Genomic DNA, 8,636 nt, shown 5'->3' on the forward strand with positions numbered 1-8,636 from the left:
TTTGAGAAAGTATTCAAAATAATTCAAATTTTTGAGTTTGGTATATCAGTTTATTGGATGAGTTTTAAAATGTGCAAACATGAGCTTATTTCATGATCATTATTTGGAAAGTGAATATAAAAAGTTAATTACATCTCATTAATCTGAGTAAATTACATGACTGTATCATAATGATCATGAAACACAGATTAATCCGTGGTTTGGCCGAGTTATGACAGTGTCATGGCTGACTTAATGTAGATATAATTCGTGATTTTCACTATAATCATAACTGAGTTAAGGTCAAGTTACGGCTGATTTATAATAAAATTTAACAATGGGCTTATTTCATGATCATTATTTGGAAAGTGGATATAAAAGGTTAATTACATCTCATTAATCTGAGTAAATTACATGACTGTATCATAATGATCATGAAACACAGATTAATTCGTGGTTTGGCCGAGTTATGACAGTGTCATGGCTGACTTAACGTAGATATAATTCATGATTTTCACTATAATCATAACTGAGTTAAGGTCAAGTTACAGCTGATTTATAATAAAATTTAACAATGGAAATCACGGGTAAATCAAGTGAAAATAAAAGTCATAAGGAAAGATGATAATAGAAGTTCATTATACGGAAGTTCATAGAGGATATCACAGTACAAGAAAGTTTAACGACGGAACAATAGGCCAAATTCGGAAAACATATCGCATAAATTATTCCACACTATTAGATTCATCCAATCAGGCTTATCGCCACTACGCGCCCATATCCTCATAAATGCACGCATCTGGTCCCGGAATATCGTTCTAGCCACCAAATTGAACTGGGTCCAAACCGTTGATGTATGCATTGGTTCCCACGTGTATTTACGCTACAATGAAAGAAAAGATCGTGAATTCGGTTTTCTATTTTAGTGTGCTCTATATCAAATATCGATGCTTACCGCGAGGAGTTTAAACCATCGTCTCTTAACATCCTCGGGAATCAAGCGGTAGGTCGGCCACTCGTGGTGCCAGTTGTGCTGGAGTATCTCTGCAATCGCGACAGAGAGATCGTGATTGAACTTGAACCACGTAACAGTGGTTTTGTCAACCCAGTAACCAACACCCGGGTTTAGAACGGGAAGATTCTCCCGACCATCAGCGATAATGATTGCTACAACCTCGCCGAAAAACTTTAGGTCGATGTGAGGAACAACGTCCATGTCGATTGGATGATGTACGAGAGATATTTTGTGTAGGGGATTGGAGTCTGGAGACGAAAACGAACGAGAGACGATGAAATGAAAAAGAGACGAAGGCGAACTGATCTGATATAAATAGAAAAAAAGGGAAAGGTAGACGAAAGGTTGCGCCTCTTACCATTCCGGTGGCAAAAATGTACATGTGACGGCTGAATTATATGCTTAACGGAAGACGAAAGGTTGCGTGACGGCTGACTTTTGAGTAAGAGTTTGATGTCTGGCTGTAGAATAATACGTAATGGCTGAGATATTTATGTTCTACGGCTGAGTTACGGAACACATTAATTTCTAAATACGGAAAACACCGTCATTAAGTAAGCTTAATTAGATAAGTTTTAATAGCACCATACCATTATAACAATAAATATACATGTGAATATATTGTTAAGATTTTATAAATCTTTAACTTGAGATATGTGTTGGAAACTGTAAATATATCAAATCATTGTGATAATTGCTTTTCCAAGTTCAATGCTAATGTCAGTAAATAAGTAATCATCATTTATAGAAGTTTTCACGATTTTTAAGACTCAAACTTGACATGGCTGATGTACCACAAATGAATTCGTGGTTTGGCCGAGATGTCTATATTATTTATCGACACAATGCTAATGTCAGTCAATAAGTAATAATCACTTAATATAGAAGTTTTCACCTATAACTGCAACTTATCTTATTCTGTCTTAATGTTTAGGATTGAACTCTGTTTGTTTTTTTGCAAGTTGAAACAATTGTTACTTTTGTTTGGATGTGTTCATATGTAATAAGGTTTACTTATTACATGTGAATGAAAACTCTATTTTATGTGCAATTTAATTTCGTGCTATATTGCTCTTCCTGTATTGCTCTTAAAAATAATTATAATACGTTACGGCTGAGTTATTAACTACTAACGGCCGAATTATGAGAAAAATCATTTTATTTAAAGGTTTCGAAATCATTTTATTACGGCTGATTTATCGGTTTGTTGGATGAGCTAATTTTATGATCATTATTTGGAAAGTGAATATAAAAAGATGATGACTTAACACAAAATAATTTGTGGTTTGGCCGAGTTATGACAACGACACGACTGAGTTATCACATAATAATTGATGGTTTGGCCGAGTTATGGTAGCGACATACAGATAAAAAACCGAATTTATCTAAGCTCACAGATACTTGTTCAAGCTCTGATACTTCTTCTCTAGCGCTTCAAATTTCTCTTCCATAAGAAAGATCTTTTCTTCCTGAGCCTCGATGCGCTTCTTGGCTGCATCCAAATCCTGCTTCATCTCATTCTTCTCCTCCTTTATCTTCTCAAATTCGTCACACAATGCGACAGTCCACCACCTCATTAAACCGCAGCCACGACCATGACCCTTAAAAATCATACATAACTCATATTACACCCCAAAATTAAAAAAAAAAATAAGGAATCAGAACTCAAAATCAAGACCCGATAAATCTTAAAAGATGCCTACGTCTGAGATTTCATACGGACAACTGAAATAAAGTTTTCCTCTTGTATTAGGATCACGAGAAGTGGCAACGAGAACCGCTGCACTGCAATCACACGCGATCGGAACGCCCTTATCGCGCCTCCGGTTTTTGCCGTACCTCATTCTCATCCTTATTTCCATACGATCCAGCTCCTATATTACCACAAACACGACAGACAATATAAAGATGTCTAAAGATTTGTACGTCTCAGACGGTTGGGAAAAAAATACCTCATTTCCTTCAGAAGCAGTTTCTCATCAACCAAGAGTCGCCGCCTAGTAGAGATCTCTGCGCCATCATCTTCTCTTTGATTACTAAAAAAAAAAAATCAGTAAATCAATATAGTCGTGTCTACTAAAGCACTGATCAAACGACGTCGTTCAAGCCATTCCTGTATATTGAAGATTAAAACGAGAATTGGCTGAGTTATTATAACGTTTTACGGCTGAGTTACTCAGATATTAATTTATTATATACAGTCTCGAGATTACAAAAAGTGTTTTTTGGGGAAACGCCAACAATAATTGCTGACATATTCACACGCACACGCGTTTTAATGTCATAAATTAATACATAATAATTGAAAATAATACAAAAAAAATTATTATAATAACTAAAACAATTAAAAAAATATTCAAAATAATTCAAATACGTTACGGCTGAGGTATTTACTACTTACGGCCGAGTTATGAGAAAAATCATTTTATTTAGAGGGCCATTTGTATATTAACATTATGTCTGGTTCTAATAATGTCCAGATTTATAACATTAAATAACAATAAAAATTCCATACTCTTAGCCCATTCACATTCTATATAGATCGACTTTCTAGGAATGAAAGTTAAGTATGACCTTTGTGTGTTTACGGTTTAGATGGTGTTGGTTTAGGGTTTAGGGTACAAACATGAGCTAATTTTATGATCATTAAAAGATGAGTGAATAGAAGAAGTTAAATACATCTTATTAACGTGGTTTAATTTCAGATTAAATCAAATCACGAATTTAACACATAATAATTCGTGGTTTGGCCGAGTTATGATAACAACACGGCTGATGTACCACAGATGAATTCGTGGTTTGGCCGAGCTATGATAACGTTTTACGGCTGAGTTACTCAGATATTAATTTATTATATACAGTCTCGAGATTACAGAAAGTGTTTTTTGGGGAAACGCCAACAATAATTGCTGACATATTCACACGCACACGCGTTTTAATCTCATAAATTAATATATAATAATTGAAAATAATACAAAAAAAATTATTATAATAACTAAAACAATTAAAAAAATATTCAAAATAATTCAAATACGTTACGGCTGAGGTATTTACTACTTACGGCCGAGTTATGCTCATTTTATTTAGAGGGCCATTTTTATATTAACATTATGTCTAGTTCTAATAATGTCTAGATTTATAAAATTAAATCACAATAAAAATTTCATACTTTCAGCCCATTCACATTCTATACAGATCGACTTTCTAGGAATGGATGTTAAGTATGGCCTCTGTGTGTTTAGGGTTTAGATGGTGTTGGTTTAGGGTTTAGGGTACAAACATGAGCTAATTTTATGATCATTAAAAGATGAGTGAATAGAAGAAGTTAAATACATCTTATTAACGTGGTTTAATTTCAGATTAAATCAAATCACGAATTTAACACATAATAATTCGTGGTTTGGCCGAGTTATGACAACAACATGGCTGATGTACCACAGATGAATTTGTGGTTTGGCCGAGCTATGATAACGTTTTACGGCTGAGTTACTCAGATATTAATTTATTATATACAGTCTCGAGATTACAGAAAGTGTTTTTTGGGGAAACGCCAACAATAATTGCTGACATATTCACACGCACACGCGTTTTAATGTCATAAATTAATACATAATAATTGAAAATAATACAAAAAAAAATATATTATAATAACTAAAACAATTAAAAAAATATTCAAAATAATTCAAATACGTTACGGCTGAGGTATTTACTACTTACGGCCGAGTTATGAGAAAAATCATTTTATTTAGAAGGCCATTTGTATATTAACATTATGTCTGGTTCTAATAATGTCCAAATTTATAACATTAAATCACAATAAAAATTTCACACTTTCAGCCCATTCACATTCTATATAGATCGACTTTTTAGGAATGGAAGTTAAGTTAAGCCTTTGTGTGTTTAGGGTTTAGATGGTGTTGGTTTAGAGTTTAGGGTACAAACATGATCTAATTTTATGATCATTAAAAGATGAGTGAATAGAAGAAGTTAAATACATCTTATTAACGTGGTTTAATTTCAGATTAAATCAAATCACGAATTTAACACATAATAATTCGTGGTTTGGCCGAGTTTTGACAACAACACGGCTGATGTGCCACAGATGAATTCGTGGTTTGGCCAAGTTATGACAACAACAAGGCTGATGTACAATAGATGAATTCGTGGTTTGGCCGAGTTATGACAACAACACGGCTGATGTACCACAGATGAATTCGTGGTTTGGCCGAATTATTATAACGATATACGGCTGAGTTACTCAGATTAATTCGCCATTAACAAATACATAAAAGAGAATTCATACAAACAGTACTACGACTGACAAGTTTTAGCATTATGCCCAACTTGTTTACATCGAGAACATACATGTTGCTTCCTAGGGCATTTGTTTCCAATGGCAACTTCCAAAGATGATTTAATCCTAATTTTCTTGGGCCTTCCTGGCTGGTTTACAACAATCGGAGGCAAGCACGGTTGGTTAACTACAATTTGAGGAACAGGGATTGCACGGTTGGTTAACTACAATTTGAGGAACAGGGATTGCCGTATCGGAAGGACTGCACAGGGATATACGAGACACACCCATATGCTCTGCAGCTGCGATTTCATGTATGCATTATACGAGACACACCCATATGCTCTGCAGCTGCGATTTCATGTATGCATTGTAATTTCTCGTGGTCGAAACGACAGCATGTGCATTTTTTAGCATCCACATTTACAATATGCAACTGTGTTCCATAAGTTACCTGCACGCGTAAAGCATCAATCGTTTGTACACCCATAAGTCTTGCCGCAGTGACACGGGCCTATTAGAGGGAAAAAAAAAACAAAATACGTTAAGTCTGATTTATGGAAATAATGCCTGGTTTAAGAACGTTTGACGACTGACTTATGTAAGCAGTTACAGCTGAGTTACCTGTAACAGTTTTTCAACACCTCGTGAGAGCGTTGTTTGCTGCGAATTCGCGTCCTCTCTCCGTTCAGCAAACCATCTGGTCATCATAGTCCGTATCGATTCTAACAGTCGAACTATGGGAAGGCTTCTGGCCTTTGACAATGCTTTGTTCATTGATTCCGCAATATTAGTAGTCATTAAATTGTACCTTTCACCCGGGAAATGAACACGCGCCCACATTTGGACACCAACTCGTTGGAGGTATCCATGTAGGTTTTGATCAGACGCTTCAATCTCATTGAACGCCTCATTAAAATCACTCAGCCTAAAACACCTTGCCGCTTTTTTTCACCAAAGGGAACAAATGATTTCCTTTGAATTTCACCAAAATGTTCTTATACAAATGGTAAGTGCAAATTCCACGAGAAGCCAACGGATACACTTCACCAATTGCTTTCCCTATTGACTTATGTCTATCCGAGATTATCGCAAGATCCTTATCGTCAGGGATAACAACTTTGAGCTGCGTAAAAACCCAACGCCAAGAATCATCATTTTCGGTGTCAACAATACCGAAAGCTATTGGATAAATCTGAAAATTACCATCCTGAGCTAGGGCTGTTAGAAGGGTCCCTTTGTAACTTCCATGGAGAAACGTACCGTCGACAACAACAACTTTGCGCATGAAAGGAAACCCAGCAATACTGGCACCAAAAGCAATGAACACATAGTTGAATCTTCCTTCCTCATCAAGTTTGTGGATGTCGGATTCACACACTCAAGTATTTTATTACGTAGGAAAGGTTATTCTTGAGGGACAAAAATGAATACGGAAAAAGTTATAAATTGCTACGAAAATTGCTATAGTATTTCTTTCTTCCGAGGAAGATCCCTTTACATGGCCATTGGCCTTTATATTTATACATAGAGAATCAACATTAAAATGAATAATTAAGTACAATTATTCCCTCTTAAATGTGTCCGTTTTGATTCTTCGACTTTAATGCTCAACGTTTGAATTTGAGTTGACTCTGATCTTCATGGGCCTCGCCTTTTTGGCCCAATTGTCCTTGAACCGACTTACCCGTGTTTTCTACACCGAACTCATGTCATGGTGCAGTCACTTCGGATTCTCGAAGTGGTGACAAACACTTCGACCGTTCCTTCGGCTCATGGGTCCAATGGGCTTTATCCTCTATGGACCATTATCTTGACTACGTGGCAATCTTTGGTTGGTCTCGGACTTATGGTGCGGGATCCGACACCAACAATTAGCCCCCCAAGTTCTTCGAAGTGCTATTCCAATTCGGAGGACTTTAAATGCTCAAGTGGCCAAAGATTGCGCTCGAGAATCTTTCTGATTTCCCGCCGAAAATCTCATCACTCCTTTAATTTTGGCACTAGCCTTTTTTAACTGAGTGACATCTGTCATCATTATGACCGTATATTGATTAATTACTATTAAAACGGGAAAAAACCTTCCCACTTCCCACACAACTTCCGAGGCGGTTTCATCATTAGCTTGAGGTAACTTCTTTTCACCATAACTCTCTTCTTTTACTTTTGCGCTTTAATCAAAACCTCTCTCTACTTTTCTTCACAAAACCTCTCTTCACTGGATCTTGAATTTTTCATTTTTCTCCGATGACTTCCGACTCCGAGAGACCTGAATCTCCTTCTTACGACGAGAGGCGCTCTAGTAATGATGAATGCACTCGTCCTAACGACATTGCCGGTCCTCATTATAAATCCACCTGCACTCTTCAGTCCCTTGAGCGATTAAAGGGGCTCTGTCAAATTCCTCCCGAAATCATAGCGGAGGCGCAAATAGCCGACCCTACGGAATCTCTGGAGAACCACCGTGTCGGCTACTTTTGTGTTTACAAAATTTACTTCAAGGGCTGCGGATTGACCTTCCCCCTTCCCGAAGCCCTAGTTCGATTCTTGGCGGCTCTCGAGATAGCCTTACCTCAATTAACCCCCAATCTCCTCCGAACCATCCTCGGGATCATAACCGTTGCGGCGGAGGCTAGCTACGTCATTGGAGTCCCCGAACTGAATGAACTTCTAAGCGTAAGGAGTTCGTCAAAGAAAACTGGGTACTTCTCGGCGTACCCAAATGCCAATAGAAACGTCATCTCGCACCTCCCGAACAAGGATGAGAACTGGCACCATCCTTGGTTTCTGATTAAGAAAACTCCTGCTTCGATTGGGAATCTTTCCGATATACTCCCATCGAAGTGGTCTGCGAAACCTGGTAGAGACTAGGTCGTATATTCCTTTATTGTTCATTATTATTTCTTTACTGACCAAATTCGTTATTTCATTTCGCAGCTCTCATCGCTTCAACTCTCCCGACCGAAGAATTTGTCAAGTTCTTCAAAACAATCCTTGAAGGGGAAACCCTTTGGAATTCTTTCACCCTCGACCGGTTTGTCGAGGCCAACCGGAAACTCAGGATGAGTCCTCCCAATCTACTTCATCGTCTTCCGCCTCCTCCCTCAACTCAGGGAATGTCAGCTCGGGCCCTCGCTGCCCAGCGTAAGAAACTCTCCAAGCCTATAGCAGAGGCTTGTGATGAAAACAAGGCGTTCCTTGCGGCCGCCATCGACAAGAAAGATTACAGCAGGACCCTGCTAGTTGATGACAACAGCTCCGAGGGAGCCAGATCCGTTGCTGCTTACAGGTTAACACCTCGTCGCGAACGCCGCGACGAACGTTCTCCTCGGAGAGAGCGGTCTCCTC

This window comes from Arabidopsis lyrata (assembly GCF_000004255.2).
Source record: "Arabidopsis lyrata subsp. lyrata unplaced genomic scaffold ARALYscaffold_9, whole genome shotgun sequence".
Taxonomy (NCBI): Eukaryota; Viridiplantae; Streptophyta; class Magnoliopsida; order Brassicales; family Brassicaceae; genus Arabidopsis; species Arabidopsis lyrata.